This window comes from Salmo trutta, chromosome 13 (assembly GCF_901001165.1).
Source record: "Salmo trutta chromosome 13, fSalTru1.1, whole genome shotgun sequence".
In the NCBI taxonomy this organism is placed as follows: Eukaryota; Metazoa; Chordata; class Actinopteri; order Salmoniformes; family Salmonidae; genus Salmo; species Salmo trutta.
The window spans coordinates 38330553-38357605 of NC_042969.1; the positions used below are offsets into that span (position 1 = coordinate 38330553).

The following is a 27053-nucleotide window of genomic DNA, read 5'->3' on the forward strand; positions in this document are numbered from 1 at the left end:
ACCATTTCTAAGCATGTAGGAAATAATCCAAAAAGAAACTGTAAAGTTCAGAGTTTTGAGTCAAAAACTAAATCTGCCATTTTTACAGTTTTGGAAGGGGGGACACTGGGAGTGGTTTTTGGTTTCCACATCTTTCGCTAATATACTGTAATATGTTTGTCTGGTTCTCTACCAGTCTAATGCTTTGCAGTGAGCTCTTCTTTGTTGACAAATATTGTAAATATTGTAACTCTACGCAAATTATAGAGACAGCAAGACATCCCCAAAAAACTGAAAATGGGACACGCACACGCACACACATGCACACACACACACACACACACACACACACACACACACACACACACACACACACACACACACACACACACACACACACACACACACACACACACATATACAGAAACTGGACTGCTCTGAGATGGAAAGGCAATCCTGCATCCCAACCTAAAGGACAATCTCAGAAAGACTTCATACCCAGTACCAGTCCAGACCATAATGGACTGAGCTGAGACTTCATACACAGTACCAGACCAGACCATAATGGACTGAGCTGAGACTTCATACCCAGTACCAGACCAGACCATAATGGACTGAGCTGAGACTTCATACACAGTACCAGTCCAGACCATAATGGACTGAGCTGAGACTTCATACACAGTACCAGACCAGACCATAATGGACTGAGCTGAGACTTCATACACAGTACCAGACCAGACCATAATGGACTGAGCTGAGACTTCATACACAGTACCAGTCCAGACCATAATGGACTGAGCTGAGACTTCATACACAGTACCAGACCAGACCATAATGGACTGAGCTGAGACTTCATACACAGTACCAGACCAGACCAGAATGGACTGAGCTGAGACTTCATACACAGTACCAGTCCAGACCATAATGGACTGAGCTGAGACTTCATACACAGTACCAGACCAGACCATAATGGACTGAGCTGAGACTTCATGCCCAGTACCAGACCAGACCATAATGGACTGAGCTGAGACTTCATACACAGTACCAGTCCAGACCATAATGGACTGAGCTGAGACTTCATACACAGTACCAGACCAGACCATAATGGACTGAGCTGAGACTTCATACACAGTACCAGACCAGACCATAATGGACTGAGCTGAGACTTCATACCCAGTACCAGACCAGACCATAATGGACTGAGCTGAGACTTCATACACAGTACCAGACCAGACCATAATGGACTGAGCTGAGACTTCATACACAGTACCAGACCAGACCATAATGGACTGAGCTGAGACTTCATACACAGTACCAGTCCAGACCATAATGGACTGAGCTGAGACTTCATACACAGTACCAGACCAGACCATAATGGACTGAGCTGAGACTTCATACCCAGTACCAGACCAGACCATAATGGACTGAGCTGAGACTTCATACACAGTACCAGTCCAGACCATAATGGACTGAGCTGAGACTTCATACCCAGTACCAGTCCAGACCATAATGGACTGAGCTGAGACTTCATACCCAGTACCAGACCAGACCATAATGGACTGAGCTGAGACTTCATACCCAGTACCAGACCAGACCATAATGGACTGAGCTGAGACTTCATACCCAGTACCAGACCACACCATAATGGACTGAGCTGAGACTTCATACCCAGTACCAGACCAGACCATAATGGACTGAGCTGAGACTTCATACCCAGTACCAGACCAGACCATAATGGACTGAGCTGAGACTTCATACCCAGTACCAGTCCAGACCATAATGGACTGAGCTGAGACTTCATACCCAGTACCAGACCAGACCATAATGGACTGAGCTGAGACTTCATACCCAGTACCAGACCAGACCATAATGGACTGAGCTGAGACTTCATACCCAGTACCAGACCAGACCATAATGGACTGAGCTGAGACTTCATACCCAGTACCAGACCAGACCATAATGGACTGAGCTGAGACTTCATACCCAGTACCAGACCAGACCATAATGGACTGAGCTGAGACTTCATACCCAGTACCAGTCCAGACCATAATGGACTGAGCTGAGACTTCATACCCAGTACCAGACCATAATGGACTGAGCTGAGACTTCATACACAGTACCAGTCCAGACCATAATGGACTGAGCTGAGACTTCTATTCGGATTTGGAGAGAGGCTGAGTCCTATTCTGATTTGGAGAGGGGCTGAGTCCTATTCGGATTTGGAGAGGGGCTGAGTCCTATTCGGATTTGGAGAGGGGCTAAGTCCTATTCATCTGTGTGGGAGCCTAGGGACATCACACATCTATGGAAAATATTAATTGTCGTTGAGTATTTTATTTATCAGTGATTGTGTTTATATCTCCTGCCTTGTTATAGGCTTCGACGCTGAGCTCCTATCACACAGCAATACTGTAGCCTACCAATACTGTCAAATATATTAAATAGGCTACCGGTTTATTTACTTTCAAGCATGTTTGGCTATTAAATGAGGGATGGATAAATGGTATCCTAATATTTTATGTGTAGTGGGAATAAACCAGTCATGTCAAATAAGGAAAGACATGTCCTGTAATATGATTATGATTCAGTCCTTCATAATAAAAGACATGTCCTGTAATATGGTTATGATTTAGTCCTTCATAATAAAAGTAATAGAAATATATCTGGTAATAAGCTGCTATACAATCTCCTTCCCAATGGCAAATACATCTGTTTTCTCATTAGGCCTACCATCTGTTTTCTCATTAGGCCCTACCATCTGTTTTCTCATTAGGCCTACCATCTGTTTTCTCATTAGGCCTACCATCTGTTTTCTCATTAGGCCTACCATCTGTTTTCTCATTAGGTCTACCATCTGTTTTCTCATTAGGTCCTACCATCTGTTTTCTCATTAGGTCCTACCATCTGTTTTCTCATTAGGCCTACCATCTGTTTTCTCATTAGGTCCTACCATCTGTTTTCTCATTAGGCCTACCATCTGTTTTCTCATTAGGTCTACCATCTGTTTTCTCATTAGGTCCTACCATCTGTTTTCTCATTAGGCCTACCATCTGTTTTCTCATTAGGCCTACCATCTGTTTTCTCATTAGGTCCTATCATCTGTTTTCTCATTAGGCCTACCATCTATTTTCTCATTAGGCCTACCATCTGTTTTCTCATTAGGCCTACCATCTGTTTTCTCATTAGGCCTACCATCTGTTTTCTCATTAGGCCTACCATCTGTTTTCTCATTAGGCCTACCATCTGTTTTCTCATTAGGCCTACCATCTGTTTTCTCATTAGGCCTACCATCTGTTTTCTCATTAGGCCTACCATCTGTTTTCTCATTAGGCCTACCATCTATTTTCTCATTAGGCCTACCATCTGTTTTCTCATTAGGCCTACCATCTGTTTTTATTGGACGACCATTATCATAATTCCAATGCATCCAACTCTAATTTCCTCCATTTCACCTCCATTTCCCTCAGAATTACAATATTCGCTTGAAATACAATTGATCCCACTTGAAGTTGTGTGTATGTATGCATGGTCTGAGATTTACGTGGAGATGAGCACACTTTCCCGTCAAGTTCAAACATTTTTAAATACCAACCGTTTGTGAGAAAACTCACACACAATGCTGAAAGTAGTTTTTGTGCGCACGCACCTTCGACAAATGAAGCCCCAAAACAAAGACATGTTTCTCATGCCAAGGAAGCACTTTTGAATTGAATTGAGAGAGCGAAAGGTCAGACCAGAGTGAGAGTTGAGGTAACACCCTCTGATTGGCCCAGCTAGCACACTCTCTCTGAATGATCACTAAACATCAGTAAATACTGCAGAGTGAAGCTTTGATAAGTTATAACTCAGAGGGTGTAATAGCCGGGAAAGGAAGGACGACGGTGAGGTAACGCTGTTAGGAACGTTGGAAAGACCTCTTATTTTATCCCTAATAAACGAAAAGCTAATTTATTTTGTGATTTCACAGCAACGTCCGGTGTTTGTTTGTGTTGGCAGCCGCCTGTAGCCTGTCTCTGTGTAACGAGTGTGATTATGTACTGGGAACTGGAGCCTATGTGTCATATTATAAACCAATAGAAACCGGGAGGGAGAGGGAGAGAGGGAGAGAGGGAGAGAGGGAGAGAGGGAGGGAGAGAGAGAGAGTTCATGGGCTCCTGAGTTGTTCTGCAAAAATATAGAATTAGAGTTGGATAAACATAGATCAACTTGAATTTTTTCACAAGGACTTATATAGGATACTAACCTCAACATCAAATCAAAATGTCATACCTAAAACCTTGATATTGGACAAAATGACCTGAATGGACTATTACTACCGAGGACAATCAAGAAAAAACTTCTAACAAACCAAAACCTGCAGAAACACAGCGGAAACCTGGAAATAACATCCAACACAAAACTGAGTGAGTAATTATCAGTCTGAACCTACTTCTGAAGCCAAAAAAGTAAATGACAATAATCTCTAGGTCATTTTGTTCCATAAAGCTTAATAAATAAGGCTACAAAGTTCCCAAGCTGCTAGGACAGAATTGACCTGGCTGCAACTTCAATTAGCGCTGAAGTGTGAAGTGAGAGGTGGGGAAATTCTTGAGCCTAAACATGGCAGGAGTACAAACACAACAACTCCTCAAGGACAATCCCGGGACACTATTCGCTGACCGCTACAAAGAGGGGAACGTAAGCAACATAATTTTCCACACAGACCATCCCCTGGCATGGCACAGTGCTGTATTAACCAGACCATCCCCTGGCATGACACAGTGCTATATTAACACAGACCATCCCCTGGCATGACACAGTGCTGTATTAACCAGACCATCCCCTGGCATGGCACAGTGCTATATTAACCAGACCATCCCCTGGCATGGCACAGTGCTATATTAACCAGACCATCCCCTGGCACAGTGCTGTATTAACACAGACCATCCCCTGGCATGACACAGTGCTATATTAACCAGACCATCCCCTGGCCTGGCACAGTGCTATATTAACACAGACCATCCCCTGGCATGACACAGTGCTGTATTAACCAGACCATCCCCTGGCATGACACAGTGCTATATTAACACAGACCATCCCCTGGCATGACACAGTGCTGTATTAACACAGACCATCCCCTGGCATGGCACAGTGCTATATTAACCAGACCATCCCCTGGCATGGCACAGTGCTATATTAACCAGACCATCCCCTGGCATGACACAGTGCTGTATTAACCAGACCATCCCCTGGCATGGCACAGTGCTATATTAACACAGACCATCCCCTGGCATGACACAGTGCTATATTAACCAGACCATCCCCTGGCATGGCACAGTGCTATATTAACACAGACCATCCCCTGGCATGACACAGTGCTGTATTAACCAGACCAGCCCCTGGCATGACACAGTGCTATATTAACACAGACCATCCCCTGGCATGACACAGTGCTATATTAACACAGACCATCCCCTGGCATGGCACAGTGCTATATTAACCAGACCATCCCCTGGCATGGCACAGTGCTATATTAACCAGACCATCCCCTGGCATGACACAGTGCTATATTAACCAGACCATCCCCTGGCATGACACAGTGCTGTATTAACCAGACCATCCCCTGGCATGACACAGTGCTATATTAACCAGACCATCCCCTGGCATGGCACAGTGCTATATTAACACAGACCATCCCCTGGCATGACACAGTGCTGTATTAACCAGACCATCCCCTGGCATGGCACAGTGCTATATTAACACAGACCATCCCCTGGCATGACACAGTGCTGTATTAACCAGCCCATCCCCTGGCATGACACAGTGCTATATTAACCAGACCATCCCCTGGCATGACACAGTGCTATATTAACCAGACCATCCCTTGGCATGACACAGTGCTATATTAACCAGACCATCCCCTGGCATGACACAGTGCTATATTAACCAGACCATCCCCTGGCATGACACAGTGCTATATTAACCAGACCATCCCCTGGCATGACACAGTGCTATATTAACCAGACCATCCCCTGGCACAGTGCTATATTAACCAGACCATCCCCTGGCATGGCACAGTGCTGTATTAACCAGACCATCCCCTGGCATGGCACAGTGCTGTATTAACCAGACCATCCCCTGGCATGGTACAGTGCTATATTAACCAGACCATCCCCTGGCATGACACAGTGCTATATTAACCAGACCATCCCCTGGCATGGCACAGTGCTATATTAACCAGACCATCCCCTGGCATGACACAGTGCTATATTAACCAGACCATCCCCTGGCATGACACAGTGCTATATTAACCAGACCATCCCCTGGCATGACACAGTGCTATATTAACCAGACCATCCCCTGGCATGGCACAGTGCAATATTAACCAGACCATCCCCTGGCATGACACAGTGCTGTATTAACCAGACCATCCCCTGGCATGGCACAGTGCTATATTAACCAGACCATCCCCTGGCATGACACAGTGCTATATTAACCAGATCATCCCCTGGCATGACAAGGTGCTATATTAACACAGACCATCTCCTGGCATGGCACAGTGCTATATTAACACAGACCATCCCCTGGCATGACACAGTGCTATATTAACACAGACCATCCCTTGGCATGACACAGTGCTATATTAACCAGACCATCCCCTGGCATGACACAGTGCTATATTAACCAGACCATCCCCTGGCATGACACAGTGCTATATTAACCAGACCATCCCCTGGCATGACACAGTGCTATATTAACCAGACCATCCCCTGGCATGACACAGTGCTATATTAACCAGACCATCCCCTGGCATGACACAGTGCTATATTAACCAGACCATCCCCTGGCACAGTGCTATATTAACCAGACCATCCCCTGGCATGGCACAGTGCTATATTAACCAGACCATCCCCTGGCATGGCACAGTGCTGTATTAACCAGACCATCCCCTGGCATGGTACAGTGCTATATTAACCAGACCATCCCCTGGCATGACACAGTGCTATATTAACCAGACCATCCCCTGGCATGGCACAGTGCTATATTAACCAGACCATCCCCTGGCATGACACAGTGCTATATTAACCAGACCATCCCCTGGCATGACACAGTGCTATATTAACCAGACCATCCCCTGGCATGACACAGTGCTATATTAACCAGACCATCCCCTGGCATGGCACAGTGCAATATTAACCAGACCATCCCCTGGCATGACACAGTGCTGTATTAACCAGACCATCCCCTGGCATGGCACAGTGCTATATTAACCAGACCATCCCCTGGCATGACACAGTGCTATATTAACCAGATCATCCCCTGGCATGACAAGGTGCTATATTAACACAGACCATCTCCTGGCATGGCACAGTGCTATATTAACACAGACCATCCCCTGGCATGACACAGTGCTATATTAACACAGACCATCCCTTGGCATGACACAGTGCTATATTAACCAGACCATCCCCTGGCATGACACAGTGCTATATTAACCAGATCATCCCCTGGCATGACAAGGTGCTATATTAACACAGACCATCTCCTGGCATGGCACAGTGCTATATTAACACAGACCATCCCCTGGCATGACACAGTGCTATATTAACACAGACCATCCCTTGGCATGACACAGTGCTATATTAACCAGACCATCCCCTGGCATGACACAGTGCTATATTAACCAGACCATCCCCTGGCATGACACAGTGCTATATTAACCAGACCATCCCCTGGCATGACACAGTGCTATATTAACCAGACCATCCCCTGGCATGACACAGTGCTATATTAACCAGACCATCCCCTGGCATGACACAGTGCTATATTAACCAGACCATCCCCTGGCACAGTGCTATATTAACCAGACCATCCCCTGGCATGGCACAGTGCTGTATTAACCAGACCATCCCCTGGCATGGCACAGTGCTGTATTAACCAGACCATCCCCTGGCATGGCACAGTGCTGTATTAACCAGACCATCCCCTGGCATGGTACAGTGCTATATTAACCAGACCATCCCCTGGCATGACACAGTGCTATATTAACCAGACCATCCCCTGGCATGGCACAGTGCTATATTAACCAGACCATCCCCTGGCATGACACAGTGCTATATTAACCAGACCATCCCCTGGCATGACACAGTGCTATATTAACCAGACCATCCCCTGGCATGACACAGTGCTATATTAACCAGACCATCCCCTGGCATGGCACAGTGCAATATTAACCAGACCATCCCCTGGCATGACACAGTGCTGTATTAACCAGACCATCCCCTGGCATGGCACAGTGCTATATTAACCAGACCATCCCCTGGCATGACACAGTGCTATATTAACCAGATCATCCCCTGGCATGACAAGGTGCTATATTAACACAGACCATCTCCTGGCATGGCACAGTGCTATATTAACACAGACCATCCCCTGGCATGACACAGTGCTATATTAACACAGACCATCCCTTGGCATGACACAGTGCTATATTAACCAGACCATCCCCTGGCATGACACAGTGCTATATTAACCAGACCATCCCCTGGCATGACACAGTGCTATATTAACCAGACCATCCCCTGGCATGACACAGTGCTATATTAACCAGACCATCCCCTGGCATGGCACAGTGCTATATTAACCAGACCATCCCCTGGCATGGCACAGTGCTATATTAACCAGACCATCCCCTGGCACAGTGCTATATTAACCAGACCATCCCCTGGCATGACACAGTGCTATATTAACCAGACCATCCCCTGGCATGGCACAGTGCTATATTAACCAGACCATCCCCTGGCATGGCACAGTGCTATATTAACCAGACCATCCCCTGGCATGGCACAGTGCTATATTAACCAGACCATCCCCTGGCATGGCACAGTGCTATATTAACCAGACCATCCCCTGGCATGACACAGTGCTATATTAACCAGATCATCCCCTGGCATGACAAGGTGCTATATTAACACAGACCATCTCCTGGCATGGCACAGTGCTATATTAACACAGACCATCCCTTGGCATGACACAGTGCTATATTAACCAGACCATCCCCTGGCATGACACAGTGCTATATTAACCAGACCATCTCCTGGCATGACACAGTGCTATATTAACCAGACCATCCCCTGGCATGACACAGTGCTATATTAACCAGACCATCCCCTGGCATGGCACAGTGCTATATTAACCAGACCATCCCCTGGCATGGCACAGTGCTATATTAACCAGACCATCCCCTGGCATGGCACAGTGCTATATTAACCAGACCATCCCCTGGCATGACACAGTGCTATATTAACCAGACCATCCCCTGGCATGGCACAGTGCTATATTAACCAGACCATCCCCTGGCATGGCACAGTGCTATATTAACCAGACCATCCCTGGCATGACACAGTGCTATATTAACCAGACCATCCCCTGGCATGGTACAGTGCTATATTAACCAGACCATCCCCTGGCATGACACAGTGCTATATTAACCAGACCATCCCCTGGCATGACACAGTGCTATATTAACCAGATCATCCCCTGGCATGACAAGGTGCTATATTAACACAGACCATCTCCTGGCATGGCACAGTGCTATATTAACACAGACCATCCCCTGGCATGACACAGTGCTATATTAACACAGACCATCCCTTGGCATGACACAGTGCTATATTAACCAGACCATCCCCTGGCATGACACAGTGCTATATTAACCAGACCATCCCCTGGCATGGCACAGTGCTATATTAACCAGACCATCCCCTGGCATGGCACAGTGCTATATTAACCAGACCATCCCCTGGCATGGCACAGTGCTATATTAACCAGACCATCCCCTGGCATGACACAGTGCTATATTAACCAGACCATCCCCTTGCATGGCACAGTGCTATATTAACCAGACCATCCCCTGGCATGACCCAGTGCTATATTAACCAGACCATCCCTGGCATGACACAGTGCTATATTAACCAGACCATCCCCTGGCATGGTACAGTGCTATATTAACCAGACCATCCCCTGGCATGACACAGTGCTATATTAACCAGATCATCCCCTGGCATGACAAGGTGCTATATTAACACAGACCATCTCCTGGCATGGCACAGTGCTATATTAACACAGACCATCCCCTGGCATGACACAGTGCTATATTAACACAGACCATCCCTTGGCATGACACAGTGCTATATTAACCAGACCATCCCCTGGCATGACACAGTGCTATATTAACCAGACCATCCCCTGGCATGACACAGTGCTATATTAACCAGACCATCCCCTGGCATGGCACAGTGCTATATTAACCAGACCATCCCCTGGCACAGTGCTATATTAACCAGACCATTCCCTGGCATGACACAGTGCTATATTAACCAGACCATCCCCTGGCATGACACAGTGTTATAAGAACACACTACTCCTATGTCAAGAGAGAGGGTATTGGCCCAGGGTGGAAACTCAGAATACTAGACATTGAGGAAATTGTAACAACCTCTGTCAACGTGTACAAGTCTGGGACAGTAATCGTACAGGGCATCCTCATGCACTTCCAGCAGGACTTTTACGGGATCAAAGAGAGAGAGCACAGCAGGAAAAGATCTCTCTGTGACGACTCCCACATCCTGAATGAGTCTGATCACACCTCTTCAAACTGTCCTGCAGATGAGGGTAGTCACCTCCCAGTGTCCAGTTTGAGTTTTTGTTGCAGCTCATTCCAATCGCTAGCTGCAGCGAACTGAAAAGAGCAGCGACCCGCGGGATGTGTGTGCTTTGGGGACCTTTAACAGAATGTGACTGGCAGAATGGGTGTTGTATGTGGAGGATGAGGGCTGCAGTAGATATCTCAGATAGGGGGGAGTGAGGCCTAAGAGGGTTTTACAAATTTGCATCAACCAGTGGGTTTACATAGCAGTATAGAGTGCAGTGGTGTGTCCTATAAGGAGCACTGGTGGCAAATCTGATGGCCGAATGGTAAAGAACATCTAGACGCTCGAGAGCACCATTACCTGCCGATCTATAAAATGTGTCTCCGTAATCTAGCATGGGTAGGATGGTTATCTGAATCAGGGTTAGTTGGCAGCTGGGGTGAAAGAGGAGCGATTACGACAGAGGAAACCAAGTCTAGATTTAACTTTAGCCTGCAGCTTTGATATGTGCTGAGAGAAGTACAGTGTACCATCTAGCCATACTCTCAAGTACTTGTATGAGGTGACTACCTCAAGCTCTAAACCCTCAGAGGTAGTAATAACACCTGTGGGAAGAGGGGCATTCTTCTTACCAAACCACATGATCTTTGTTTTGGAGGTGTTCAGAACAAGGTTAAGGGTAGAGAAAGCTTGTTTGACACTAAGAAAGCTTTGTTGTATAGCATTTAACACAAAATCCGGGGAGGGGCCAGCTGAGATTAAGACTGTACATCTGCATGTAAATGGATGAGAGAGCTTCCTACTGCCTGAGCTATGTTGTTGATGTAAATTGAGAAGAGTGTGGGGCCTAGGATTGAGCCTTGGCGTACTCCCTTGTTGTAGTGGCTGAGACAGCAGATTTTCTGACTTTATACACTGCACTCTTTGAGAGAGGTAATTAGCAAACCAGGCCAAAGACCCCTCAGAGACACCAATACTCTTTAGCCGGCTCATAAGAATGGAATGGTGTCAAAAGCTTTGGCCAAGTCAATAATAATAACATTGCTTAGAATCAAGGGCAATGGTGACATCCTTGAGGACCTTGAAGGTTGCAGTGACACATCCATAACCTGAGCGGGAAAACAGATTGCATACCAGAGAGAATACTATAGACATCAAGAAAGGCAGTCAGTTGATTATTGACAAGTTTTTCCAACACTTTTGATAAACAGGGAAAAATAGAAATAGGCTTATAACAGTTAGGATCAGCTTGATCTCCCCTTTAAATAAAGGATGAACCGTGGCTGCCTTCCAAGTAATGGGAACCTCCCCAGAAAGGAGAGAAAGGTTAAAAAGGTTGGAGATAGGCTTGGCGATGATAGGGGCAGCAACCTTAAAAAAGAAAGGGTCTAAACCATCTGACCCAGATGTTTTTTTGGGGTCAAGTTTCAGGAGCTCCTTTAGCACCTCGGACTCAGTGACTGCCTGCTGGGAGAAACTTTGTAGTGGGGCAGGGGAAAAAGAAGGAGAAGCATCGGGGATAGTCACATTAGAAGGGGTGAGAGATGAGTAAATGTTGGATGGGCAAGGAGGCACGGCTGAGTCAAATAGGAATCCTGACTTAATGAAGTGGTGATTAAAGAACTCAGCCATGTGCTTCTTGTCAGTAACAACCACATCATCAACCTTAAGGGACATGGGCAGCTGTGAAGAGGAGGGTTTATTCTCCAGGTCTTTAACGGTTTTCCGGTTAGACCCACAGAGAGAGAACTGCTCCTTAAAGTAATTAACTTTGGCCTTCCGGATAGCCTGAGTGCACTTATTTCTCATTTGCCTGAAAGAGAGCCAGTCAGCCTGAGTATGCGTGTGCCGAGCCTTTCGCCAAATGCAATTCTTGAGGAGGAGTAACTCTGCAAGATCACAGTCAAACCAGGGGCTGAACCGGTTTTTAATTCTCATTTTCTTTATGGGGGTATGTTTGTTAACAATACCACTGAAAATATAAAAAAAGAAGGTCCAAGCGTTTGAGACAGAGGGGGATCAAGCTGATTCTATACCATTTTACAGAGGCAAGTCCATGAAGGACGGCTTGCTCATTAAAGTTTTTTTAGCAAGCGTCTATAACAAATCAGGACAGATCGTTTCAGATTGTTTTTGAGCAGCCATTACGAACACAGGCTGTAAAACAGAGATCACTAAGGTCATACAGAAAACATCAGACTGATACCTATCAGGATTATTTGTGAGGATAACATCAAGGAAAGTAGCCTTTTCTAGGTATTTAAAAGTAAAAGTAAAATTAAAATAATGGAGTTAAAAAATATATAAATATATGGACGAGCAATGTCGGAGTGGCATTGACTAGAATACAGTAGAATAGAATACAGTATATACATATGAAATGAGTAAAGCAGTATGTAAACATTATTAAAGTGACGAGTGTTCCATTATTAAAGTGACCAGTGATTCCATGTCTATGTATATAGGGCAGCAGCCTCGAAGGTGCAGGGTTGAGTAAACGGGTGGTAGCCGGCTAGTGATGGCTATTTAACAGTCTGATGGCAATGAGATAGAAGCTGTTTTTCAGTGTCTCGGTCCAAGCTTTGATGCACATGTACTGACCTCGCCTTCTGGATGATAGCGGGGTGAACAGGCAGTGGCTCGGGTGGTTGTTGTCCTTGATGATCTTTTTGGGCTTCCTGTGACATCGGATGCTGTAGATGTTCTGGAGGGCAGGCAGTGTGCCCCCGATGATGCGTTGGGCAGACCGCACCACCCTCTGGAGAGCCCTGTGTTTGAGGGCGGTGCATTTGCCGTACCAGGCGGTTATCCGGCCGACAGGATACTCTCAGTTGTGCATCTGTAAAAGTTTGTGAGGGTCTTAGGGGCCAAGTCAAATTTCTTGAGGTTGAAGAGATGCTGATGCACCTTCTTCACCACACCATCTGTGTGGTCGACCATTTCAGATCGTCGGTGATGTGTGTGCCGAGGAACTTGAAGCTTTTCACCTTCTCCATTGTGGTCCCATCGATGTGGATAGGGGCGTGCTCTCTTTGCTGTTTCCTGAAGTCCACGATCAGCTCCTTCGTTTTGTTGATGTTGAGGGAGAGGTTATTTTCCTGGCACCACTCTGTCAGGGCACTCACCTCCTCCCTGTAGGCTGTCTCGTCGTTGTTGGTAATCAGGCCTACAACTGTTGTGTCATCTGCAAACTTGATCATTGAGTCAGAGGACAGACTAGGGGCCCCCAGCCACATCATAATTAACATGGGCACAAATTACTTAAGGGCCCAGCAGGAAAGGGTGGCCAAAGCACTCAAGGGAGTGATTGAAAAAGCTTCTTCCACTTTCCCCAACGCACAAGTGGTTATCTCTGCCCTGCTACCACAAAAAGATTTTCACCTTGCCTCCATACAGCGGGTGAATGCAAGCATTTCGCGAGACTGTGCCTCAAAACCTGATGTCTACCTGGCCCACCACTCCACCCTGGACTTGAACAGCCTTTATGACCAGGTCCACCTCTACAAGACAGCAATCCCAACGGATACCCCGCCCAGACTAGCGAGACACCTTCCCAGACCTGCAAAACCCCCTCCTGAAGGACCTGCACCGAGAGAACCCACATCAAGCAAACCCTGGCCACAGCCTATATAGGCCCCCCATATCAGACCTATGCCCCTTCTGCCCACCCCATGCGCCCCACCCCTGCGGCAAGGACCTCAACATGACACCACTATTACACCCGCCCAAGCCCCATCCTGCGACCTAAGAGTTATGTATCAGATGCTCAACATATTCTGCTCATACCTACTGTGAGGGTCCGAGCCTAAACCACACAAAAACAACACTAGACACAATGGAACACAAAGCTTTTACTATCTCATCCTGGAATATACAAGGTCTGAGGTCATCTGCCTTTGGCCAAAAGAGCAGGAACCCAGACTTCATCAAAGAAATTGGAAATACAGACATTGTCTTCTTACAAGAAACATGGTATAAAGGAGACGTACCCACTAGTTGCCCTCTAGGTTACAGAGAGCTGTTAGTCCCATCCACCAAACTACCAGGTGTGAAACAGGGAAGAGACTCAGGGGGTATGCTAATTTGGTATAGAGCAGACCTAACCAACTCTATTAAATTAGTCAAAACAGGAACATTTTACATCTGGCTAGAAATGAATAAGGAAATGATCTCAAAAGAGACAAATGTCCTTATGTGTGTTACCTATATCCCCCTAATAGAATCCCCATACTTAAACGATGACAGCTTCTCCATCTTAGAGGGGGAGATCAACAATTTCCAGGCCTAGGGACATGTACTAGGTCTGTGGCAACCTCAATGCCAAAACTGGACAAGAACCTGACACCCTCAGCACACAGGGGGACAAACACATACCTGGAGGTGACAGCATTCCCTCCCCCGTATGCCCCCTTAACACAACTACAACAACATAACCAACATAAATAGGTCACAACTCCTGCAGCTCTGTCGGACGCTGGGTATGTACATAGACAATGGTAGGCTTCGAGGGGACTCCTTTGGTAGGTACACCTATAGCTCATCTCTTGGCAGTAGTACTGTAGACTACTTTTTCACTGACCTCAACCCAGAGTCTCTTAGAGCGTTCAAAGTCAGTCCAATGACACTCTACTTGAACAGAGCTATGCTCAATCATGAGGCATCAAAGTCAAAGGACCTGAATAATATTAATAAAAGCTATAGATGGAAGGAAAGTAATGTGGAAATCTACCAAAAAACAATTAGGCAATAACATATTCAATCCCTTCTAGACAATTTCCTGGACAAAATGTTCCCCTGTAATAGTGAAGGTCTACACTTAGCAGTAGAAAATATAAACAGTATATTTGACCTCTCAGCTTCCCTATCAAATCTAAAAATGTCAAGCAGACAACCTAAGAAAATTAACAACAATGACAAATGGTTTGATGAAGATTGCAAAAACGTAAGAAAGAAATTGAGAAACTTATCCAACCAAAAACATAGAGAACCAGAAAACCTGAGCCAACGCCTTCACTATGGTGGATCACTACAACAATACAGAAATACACTACGGATAAAGAAGGAACAGCACGTCAGAAATCAGCTCAATCCATAGAACCACTTCTGGAAAAATTCGAAAACTCTAAACAATCAACAACAAAAACGGAGATGTATGGATAAACCACTTCTCCAATCATGTTGGCTCTATAACAAAGAAAAACAGCAAAAATATATACATGATCAAATACACATCTTAGAATCAACTATTAAAGACTACCAGAACCCACTGGCTTCTCCAATTACATTGAATGAACTACAGGTGTAACGATCGTCGTGCAGGAAGGAAGAAGTGGACCAAGGCGCAGCTGGGAGCGAACACATGTTATTTATTTCAGACTGAAATAACACGGTCAAAACAGAGAATAAACGTATCGCTACTGCTCAAACAAAAAGAGACAACAACCCACAAACATCGTGGGGGGAAAAGGAACTTAAATATGATTCCCCAATCAGAGGCAACTAGCGACAGCTGTCTCTGATTGGGAATCGACATAACCCAACATAGAAATATGCCCCAAAGCAAGGCTATACCAAAACATAGAAAATAAACTATAGAAATGCCACACCCTGACCAAAATAGAAGAGTTCACCTGGTCAGGGCGTGACAACAGGACAAAACACAAACCCTCCAACCCAAAAAGGCCTGTGGGGTTGATGGTATCCTAAATGAAATTATAAAATATACAGACCACAAATTCCAATTGGCTATATTTAAACTCTTTAACATCATCCTCAGCTCTGGCATATTCCCCAATATTTGGAACCAAGGACTGATCACCCCAATCCACAAAAGTGGAGACAAATTTGACCCCAATAACTACCGTGGGATATGTGTCAACAGCAACCTTGGGAAAATCCTCTGCATTATCATTAACAGCAGACTTGTACATTTCTTCAGCGAAAAAAATGTACTGAGCAAATGTCAAATTGGCTTTTTACCAAATTACTGTACGACAGACCACGTATTCACCCTGCACACCTTGATTGACAAACAAACAAACCAAAACAAAGAAAAAGTCTTCTCATGCTTTGTTGATTTAAAAAAAGCTTTCGACTCAATTTGTCATGCAAATTGATGGGAAGTGGTGTTGGGGAAAAAACATACGACATTATAAAATCCATGTACATAAACAACAAGTGTGCAGATAAAATTGGCAAAAAACACACACATTTCTTTCCACAGGGCCGTGGAGGTGAGACAGGGATGCAGCTTAAGCCCCACCCTCTTCAACATATATCAACGAATTGGCGAGGACACTAGAACAGTCTGCAGCCCCCGGCCTCACCCTCCTAGAATCTGAAGTCAAATGTCTACTGTTTGCTGATGATCTGGTGCTTCTGTCCCCAACCAAGGAGGGCCTACAGCAGCACCGAGAATGTCTGCACAGATTCTGTCAGACCTGGACTAAAAATAATGGTGTTCCAAAAAAGGTCCAGTTGCCAGGACCATGAATACACATTCCATCTTGACACCGTTACCCTAGAGCTGTCACGCCCTGACCATAGAAAGCCCTCGGGGTTCTCTATGGTGTTTTAGGTCAGGGCGTGACTAGGGGGTGTTCTAGTCTTTAATTTCTATGTTGGTGTGAGTATGGTTCCCAATTGGAGGCAGCTGATGATCGTTGTCTCTAATTGGGGGATCATACTTAGTGTGGTCCTTATCCGACCTGCGTGGTGGGATATTGTTTGTGTTTAGTGCTATGTGCGCTACGAACTGCACGTTCGTTTATTTATTTGAAGTTTCACCTCAATAAATATGTGGAACTCACACATATTTAATAATGTGGAACTCACGCTGTGCTTTGGTCCACTCATTATAACGAATGTGACAAGAGCACACAAAAAACGATACATACCTCTGCCTAAAAATCAGGGCAACAGGTAACTTCCACAAAGCTGTGAATGATATGAGAGACAAGGCAAGAAGGGCCTTCCATGCCATCAAAAGGAACATCAAATTTGACATACAATTAGGATCTGGCTAAAAATATTTGAATCCGTTATAGAACCCATTGCCCTTTATGGTTGTGTGGTCTGGGGTCCGCTCACCAACCAAGAATTCACAAAATGGGACAAACAACAAATTGAGACTCCGCATGCAGAATTCTGCGAAAACATCCTCTGTGTACAACGTAAAACACCAAATAATGCATGCAGAGCAGAATTAGACCGATACCAGCTAATTATCAAAATCCAGAAAAGAGCCGTTAAATTCTACAACCACCTAAAAGGAAGCGATTTCCAAACCTTCCATAACAAAGCCATCACCTACAAAGAAACTAACCTGGAGAAGAGCCCCCTAAGTAAGCTGGTCCTGGGGCTCTGTTCACAAACACAAACAGACCCCACAGAGCCCCAGGATAGCAACACAATTAGACCCAACTAAATCACAAGAAAACAAAAGTATAACTACTTGACACATTGGAAAGAATTTACAAAAAAACAGAGCAAACTAGAATGCTATTTGGCCCCAAACAGAGAGTACACAGTGGCAGAATACCTGACCACTGCGAATGACCCACAATTAAGGAAATCTTTGACTATGTACAGACTCAGTGAGCATAGGCTTGCTATTGAGAAAGGACGCTGAAGGCAGACCTGGCTTTCAAGAGAAGACAGGCTATGTGAACACTACCCTTAAAATGAGGTGGAAACTGAGCTGCACTTCCCAACCTCTTGCCAAATGTATGACCATATTAGAGACACATATTTCCCTCAGATTACACAGACCCACAAGGAATTCGGAAAACAAATCCAATTTTGATAAACTCCCATTTCTACTGGGTGAAATACCACAGTGTGCAATCACAGTAGCAAGTGACCTGTTGCCACAAGAAAAGGTCAACCAGTGAAGAACAAACAACATTGTAAATACAAACTATATTTCTATGTATTTATTTTCCCTTTTGTACTTTAACAATTAGCATATTGTTACAACACTGTATACAGGCATAATATGACATTTGAAATGTCTTTATTCTTTTAGAACTTTTTTGAGTGTAATGTTTACTGTTCATTTTATATTGTTTATTTCACTTTTGTTTATTATCTATTTCACTTGCTATGGCAATGTAAACATATGTTTCCCATATCAATTAAGCTCTTACATTGAATTGAATTGAAGAGAGAGAGAGAGGAGAGAGAGAGGAGAGAGAGAGGAGAGAGAGAGGAGAGAGAGAGGAGAGAGAGAGAAAGAGAGAGAGAAAGAGAGAGAGAAAGAGCAGGCATGTGGGCAGAAAGGCACTCCCCCTCCATCCCCCTCTCTCTCTCTCTCTCCCTCCAGACATAGAGAAAAGAAGGCCCTACAGGATCTTCCTATGGTCTAATTCACCAGCTGTACACACGGTCTTTACCTTTCTCTCGTACCTGGTCTAACTCAACATGGTCTTTACCCTCTCGTACCTGGTCTAACTCAACACGGTCTTTACCCTCTGGTACCTGGTCTAACTCAACACGGTCTTTACCCTCTGGTACCTGGTCTAACTCAACATGGTCTTTACCCTCTGGTACCTGGTCTAACTCAACATGGTCTTTACCCTCTCGTACCTGGTCTAACTCAACATGGTCTTTACCCTCTGGTACCTGGTCTAACTCAACATGGTCTTTACCCTCTGGTACCTGGTCTAACTCAACATGGTCTTTACCCTCTGGTACCTGGTCTAACTCAACACGGTCTTTACCCTCTGGTACCTGGTCTAACTCAACATGGTCTTTACCCTCTGGTACCTGGTCTAACTCAACATGGTCTTTACCCTCTGGTACCTGGTCTAACTCAACACGGTCTTTACCCTCTGGTACCTGGTCTAACTCAACATGGTCTTTACCCTCTGGTACCTGGTCTAACTCAACACGGTCTTTACCCTCTGGTACCAGGTCTAACTCAACATGGTCTTTACCCTCTCGTACCTGGTCTAACTCAACATGGTCTTTACCCTCTGGTACCTGGTCTAACTCAACACGGTCTTTACCCTCTGGTACCTGGTCTAACTCAACATGGTCTTTACCTTTCTCTGGTACCTGGTCTAACTCAACACGGTCTTTACCCTCTGGTACCTGGTCTAACTCAACATGGTCTTTACCCTCTGGTACCTGGTCTAACTCAACACGGTCTTTACCCTCTGGTACCAGGTCTAACTCAACACGGTCTTTACCCTCTGGTACCTGGTCTAACTCAACATGGTCTTTACCCTCTGGTACCTGGTCTAACTCAACACGGTCTTTACCCTCTGGTACCAGGTCTAACTCAACACGGTCTTTACCCTCTGGTACCTGGTCTAACTCAGACTTTACATATGCAGATGACATTACAGGATGAGAGTGGTCGGTAGGGAATGAAGTTGACATGATCATTTTTTTTCCACAGTTAATGAATGATTTTGAGAGAAGAGTTCAATTTTTCTGTAGCATATGGATTCATTTAAATATGTTTCTGTAGCATATGGATTCATGTAAAGATGTTTCTGTAGCATATGGATTCATGTAAATATGTTTCTGTAGCATATGGATTCATTTAAAGATGTTTCTGTAGTATATGGATTCATTTAAAGATGTTTCTGTAGTATATGGATTAATGTAAATATGTTTCTGTAGCATATGGATTCATGTAAAGATGTTTCTGTAGCATATGGATTCATGTAAAGATGTTTCTGTAGTATATGGATTCATTTAAAGATGTTTCTGTAGTATATGGATTAATGTAAAGATGTTTCTGTAGTATATGGATTAATGTAAAGATGTTTCTGTAGTATATGGATTAATGTAAAGATGTTTCTGTAGTATATGGATTCATTTAAAGATGTTTCTGTAGCATATGGATTCATGTAAAGATGTTTCTGTAGTATATGGATTCATGTAAAGATGTTTCTGTAGTATATGGATTCATTTAAAGATGTTTCTGTAGTATATGGATTAATGTAAAGATGTTTCTGTAGCATATGGATTCATGTAAAGATGTTTATGTAGTATATGGATTCATTTAAAGATGTTTCTGTAGCATATGGATTCATGTAAAGATGTTTCTGTAGCATATGGATTCATGTAAAGATGTTTCTGTAGTATATGGATTAATGTAAAGATGTTTCTGTAGTATATGGATTAATGTAAAGATGTTTCTGTAGTATATGGATTCATGTAAAGATGTTTCTGTAGTATATGGATTCATTTAAAGATGTTTCTGTAGTATATGGATTAATGTAAAGATGTTTCTGTAGTATATGGATTAATGTAAAGATGTTTCTGTAGTATATGGATTCATTTAAAGATGTTTCTGTAGCATATGGATTCATGTAAAGATGTTTCTGTAGTATATGGATTCATGTAAAGATGTTTCTGTAGTATATGGATTCATTTAAAGATGTTTCTGTAGTATATGGATTAATGTAAAGATGTTTCTGTAGCATATGGATTCATGTAAAGATGTTTCTGTAGTATATGGATTCATTTAAAGATGTTTCTGTAGCATATGGATTCATGTAAAGATGTTTCTGTAGCATATGGATTCATGTAAAGATGTTTCTGTAGTATATGGATTCATGTAAAGATGTTTCTGTAGTATATGGATTAATGTAAAGATGTTTCTGTAGTATATGGATTCATGTAAAGATGTTTCTGTAGTATATGGATTAATGTAAAGATGTTTCTGTAGTATATGGATTAATGTAAAGATGTTTCTGTAGTATATGGATTCATTTAAAGATGTTTCTGTAGCATATGGATTCATGTAAAGATGTTTCTGTAGTATATGGATTCATGTAGATATTTAACATGACTTGTCATGTGTCTTCTGCACTCAGTTCTTCCCCCTCCACAAACACAAATAAATCTATATTTACGCACATTGGACAAGTTTTTATATTTCAAAACTAAGTTAAGGTTTGGCACATTGTATCAACCCCCATATGATGTCTACACCTCACTGGCATTCAAGGGGATTTCTGTGTTTATCTCTCTGGTTTCACCCTGAGTGTTTTCTTTATTCCATCTGAAAGACAGGGTTGCTTTGGAAATGTGCAATCAGTAGCCTACTCATCTCTATGATGGCACTATCCAAGCTCTGAAACTAGACAAACTCACCGCTCTTTGAGCCACAGTCAATGTGAAGTCAGTCAGTTAGTTTGTGTGTGTGCACTGCACTGGACTGGGTGGAGGCGAGTTGAGCCTGTGCTGTGCGCGCTGTAGGGACCAGAAGCTTTTGCAACGAAAACGAAATCCGATCCTCTGTCGAGCAGAGCAGCAGAAGGGTGTGTGGGGGGGAAGCGGATACAGATAAATTGGAAAAGCTTGTGGAACGGCAACTAAAGAGCGCTCTGACTTTTTAAGAAGGTAAGGAAAGACTGAAAAAAGGACTGGGACAGTTACTTTGTAACTTCCTCATAGAGCAGAACATTTATCAGTAAATGTCTTTCCACCCTAAACTGAATGTTTCCTTTGGTTTTGAGAGCTTTAGGGAGAATTTTTATTTTTTTTACTTTAAATGTGCGTGCGCTTTATTTATCCAGGTCTGTGCGGTGAAATAAGGTTTTAGTGGACTTTTCCATATTGTAACTTTTGCTCTAAAAAAATGCACATCGGTTTAAACGTCTCAGTTTAATTCATGCATGATGAATGTTCCACCATGTGATGCAGTAATTTAATGTACTGTAAAAGTGAATCCACGGTATTTCATGGCCATATGGCATCTGCGATTTGTGTCTGAAGTGTAGTCTACAGTCTCGTATGACGGTTGGTTTAGAATTTGGCAGAAACGGTTGGAAAAATGGTTGTCAGTCATCATAGTTTTGCTTTGGAGACGTTTTTGCAGTAAAAGATTATCCAAATAACGTAGTCTAGGTCATTCAATTCCTAATCCTGACCATTTACGGAACTGTAATGCACACACTTAACTCGATGTACTACCATTCCATAAAATACATGTCAGGAGCTGATCTTCCAAGGTAACTATTTTGGTCGTCAATATTTCGTTGTCATATCGGAATGCTCATGATTGGTTGTTTGCATGTTTTCGCAACTAGTCACCTGATAAGTGGGATGTACATCCCAAATGGCACCTTATTCCCTACATAGTGCACTACTCTCTGTCTCCCTCATGCACCCTCTCTCAATTTCAATTCAATTCAAGGCCATTATTGGCATGGGAAACATATGTTTACATTGCCAAAGCAAGTGAAGTAGATAATAAACAAAAGTTAAATAAAAACAATAAAAAATTTACACTAAACATTAAGCTCACAGACGTTCAGAAAGAATAAAGACATTTCAAATGTCATATTATGTAGTGTTGTAACCATGTGCAAATAGTTAAAGTACAAAAGGGAAAATAAACATAACTATGGGTTGTTTGTTATTCACTGGTTGCCCTTTTCTTCTCTCTGTCTCCATCACGCCCCCTCTCCTCCTCTCTCTCTGTCTCACTCTCCTACCCCCCCTCTCTCTCTGTCTCCCTCTCCCCCTCCCCCCTCTCTCGCTCTTTCTCCCTCACACCCCCTCTCTTCCTCTCTCTCTGTCTCACTCTCCTACCCCCTTCTCTCTCTGTCTCCCTCTCCCCCTCCCCCCTCTCTCGCTCTGTCTCCCTCACGCCCCCTCTCCTCCTCTCTCTGTCTCACTCTCCTACCCCCCTCTCTCTCTGTCTCCCTCTCCCCCCTCTCTCGCTCTGTCTCCCTCACGCCCCCTCTCCTCCTCTCTCTCTGTCTCACTCTCCTACCCCCCCTCTCTGTCTCCCTCTCCCCCCTCCCCTCTCTCTCGCTCTTTCTCCCTCACACCCCCCTCTCCTCCTCTCTCTCTCTGTCTCACTCTCCTACCCCCCCTCTCTCTCTGTCTCCCTCTCCCCCTCCCCCCTCTCTCGCTCTGTCTCCCTCACGCCCCCTCTCCTCCTCTCTCTGTCTCACTCTCCTACCCCCCCTCTCTGTCTCCCTCTCCCCCCTCTCTCGCTCTGTCTCCCTCACGCCCCCTCTCCTCCTCGCTCTCTGTCTCACTCTCCTACCCCTTCTCTCTCTCTCTCTGTCTCCCTCTCCCCCCTCTGTCTCCCTCACGCCCCCTCTCCTCCACTCTCTCTCTGTCTCTCTCTCTCTCCCATTGTGGGTTAATTTAATTAAGGTCCAGATTCAGTCTGTAAAATCCTAAACACAGATGCAGATTATTCCTGGTGTGGTCGGCCGGCTGTAAACTGTATTTGGAGGGATCGCCATGCTATTTCATGTAAGACCCACTCAGAGCCAGGAAGAAAATCTGCCTTTAATATGAACACCCTGGGAAAGATAGGCGTCCCAAATAGTGCCCTATTCCCTATATAGTGCACTACTTTTCCATAGGGCTCTGGTCAAAATCAGTGCACTATAGGTAGGGGATAGGGTGTCATTTGGGAAGTGACCCAGTCAGAGTTTGGAGCTAGCTGGTTGGCTGCTTTAGGGGATATTGTGATTGGCTCATACACTGTGGTTCCCATCAGTTTATGTACAGTACCTGTCTGGATGGTCATGGTGTGGAGAGAGGTTGAAGGTTTGCCTGTCTGGATGGTCATGGTGTGGAGAGAGGTTGAAGGTTTGCCTGTCATGGTGTGGAGAGAGGTTGAAGGTTTGCCTGTCATGATGGTCATGGTGTGGAGAGAGGTTGAAGGTTTGCCTGTCTTGGTGTTCATGGTGTGGAGAGAGGTTGAAGGTTTGCCTGTCATGATGGTCATGGTGTGGAGAGAGGTTGAAGGTTTGCCTGTCATGGTGTGGAGAGGGGTTGAAGGTTTGCCTGTCTTGATGGTCATGGTGTGGAGAGAGGTTGAAGGTTTGCCTGTCTTGATGGTCATGGAGTGGAAAGAAGTTGAAGGTTAGCCTGTCTGGATGGTCATGGTGTGGAGACAGGTTGAAGGTTTGCCTGTCTTGATGTTCATGTTGTGGAGAGAGGTTGAAGGTTTGCCTGTCTTGATGGTCATGGTGTGGAGAGAAGTTGAAGTTTTGCTGCGGTGTCAGCTGTGTTGTTCTAATAGTGAATCACAGTCAGAAGCACAGTTAGAGATCTTCACCTACTAAAACCAGGACCTCAGGATGGAAAACAGAATAGTCATGGTATGGGTATGCATCACTGGAAGATACGTGATTAACAATTACAATAGTCACTGAGGATTGTTTGTGATTGGCTATCCAGCAATTTAACACACAAACACATACACACACACACACACACACACACACACACACACACACACACACACACACACTAGCAATTTCCTCACATTTCATTCAGTGAATGCATAAAATATATTTTAGAGAAGCATTAAACCCTCAGTGCAAAGGCATTTCCAACTTCCCACCAGGATACTGGTGATGGAGAAGAACATAGAGTTGTGGCTGAAATATGGAGAGGAACATAGAGATGTGGCTGAAATGGAGAGGAACATAGAGCTGTGTCTGAAATATGGAGAGGAACATGGAGCTGTCCTGAAATGGAGAGGAACATAGAGCTGTGGCTGAAATGGAGAGGAACATAGAGCTGTGGCTGAAATGGAGAGGAACATAGAGCTGTGGCTGAAATGGAGAGGAACATAGAGCTGTGGCTGAAATATGGAGAGGAACATAGAGCTGTGGCTGAAATATGGAGAGGAACATAGAGCTGTGGCTGAAATGGAGAGGAACATAGAGCTGTGGCTGAAATGGAGAGGAACATAGAGCTGTGGCTGAAATGGAGAGGAACATAGAGCTGTGGCTGAAATGGAGAGGAACATAGAGCTGTGGCTGAAATGGAGAGGAACATAGAGCTGTGGCTGAAATGATTTATGATTAATAAAGGGTTGATCTACAGCCTTGAAGACATTATAAACTGACTGAGGCAGGGAATTAGTCCCAAATAGAATCCTATTCCCTATCCCATTCCTTGAGACAGTGCAACATAGGACTCTGGTCAAAAGTAGTGCACCATGGAGGGAATAGGGAATCTGGGTTGCTGACAGGGAATGTTCTGGGCTGCTAAGGAATGCTTGGTGAGGGACCAGATGGAAGAGAGGAAATTCTTTCTCCTGCTCTGAACGGAGCTCTTAAACTCAGACAATAAACCAAGCCTCCATTTTCAACAGAAACCCTGTTGTTTTTTTAATCACATTGTCTAAAGAATTGAGCCACAGTGCTGTCGTCATAGTCAATGTATTTTATTACTGAAAAATAGCTGATATGTCTAAAATGCCTGCCTCATTGCTAAACATGAGCCTCTTAAGGATCTTACCCTTTTTTTCCATTTTCGTCCACCAGATGGAAGCAGTGTGTGCAAAGCTTCAGACGGATCCAGTGAAGAATTACATTACTGCATATAATTTGTATCAAGTCTGCCAGGAGTTTGCCCAAATGTACCGAATTGGTCAATTGTTACATTTTATTTATAAAAAAATTATATTTTTTTACCCCTTTTTCTCCCCAGTTTCGTGGTATCCAGTTGGTAGTTACAGTTTAGTGGTATCCAATTGGTAGTTACAGTCTCGTGGTATCCAATTGGTAGTTACAGTCTAATGGTATCCAATTGGTAGTTACATTCTTGTCTCATCGCTGCAACTCCTGTACGGACTCGGGAGAGTCGAAGGTCAATAGCCGTGCGTCCTCCGAAACACAACCCAACCAAGCCGCACTGCTTCTTGACACAATGCCCACCTAACCCGGAAGCCAGTCGCACCAATGTTGTCAGAGGAAACACCTGGCGACCGTGTCAGCATGCACTGCGACCAGCCCGCCACAGGAGTCGCTAGTGCACGATGGGACAAGGACATCCCTGCCAGCCAAACCCTCCCCTAACATGGACGATGTTGGGCCAATTGTGCGCCGCCCCATGGGTCTCCCGGTCGCGACAGAGCCTGGACTTGAACCCAGAATCTCTAGTGGCACAGCTGGCACTGTGATGGAGTGCCACTCGGGAGGCCAATTGATACATTTTAAAGTACATAACTATAGAGAACATACAAAAAGGCTTTGGTAATAAAAAAGGAAAGTTTACACACTCCCAGGAATGTCGTACATGATGGATAATTAGCTTATACACTAACTATCACACCTCTAGATGGCGGGGTGGGTGTGAAGCCAAAGATCAGCAGTAGGGTCAAACTGTAGACCCCAGTTCCTACATTTGAACATAAAAATGTATTTTATCAAACAAAACTATGCTATATTTTATCTCTGGGACCTTCAAAATGACAAATCAGAGCAAGATTACTGAATGTAAGTACATTATTTACCTTCAGAGGTGAACGTATCAAACCAGTTGCCTTGATACTTTTTGTTGTTGTTGTTGTTGTGCACTCTCCTCAAACAATATCATGCTATTTTTTCACTGTAATAGCTACTGTTAATTGGACACTGCAGTTAGATTAACAATAATTTAAGCTTTCTGCCCATATAAGACATATCTATGTCCAGGAAAGTTGGCTGTTGTATACAACGT

At 44.3% G+C, this 27053-nt stretch overlaps 1 protein-coding gene across 5 annotated transcripts in view; it reads left to right on the plus strand.

Annotated features, from left to right (window-relative positions):
* synpo (synaptopodin) overlaps nucleotides 1-27053 on the plus strand; it is a 66929-nt gene that overhangs the window by 18820 nt on the left and 21056 nt on the right. The window contains exon 1 of one of the 5 annotated variants that reach the window (XM_029772045.1): nucleotides 21687-21971. The exons of the other annotated variants lie outside the window; for them this stretch is intronic. The gene's annotated coding sequence lies outside the window, so the exon portion shown is untranslated. Of the gene's footprint in view, nucleotides 1-21686; nucleotides 21972-27053 lie in introns of those variants that run through there. 5 annotated transcript variants of the gene reach the window in all.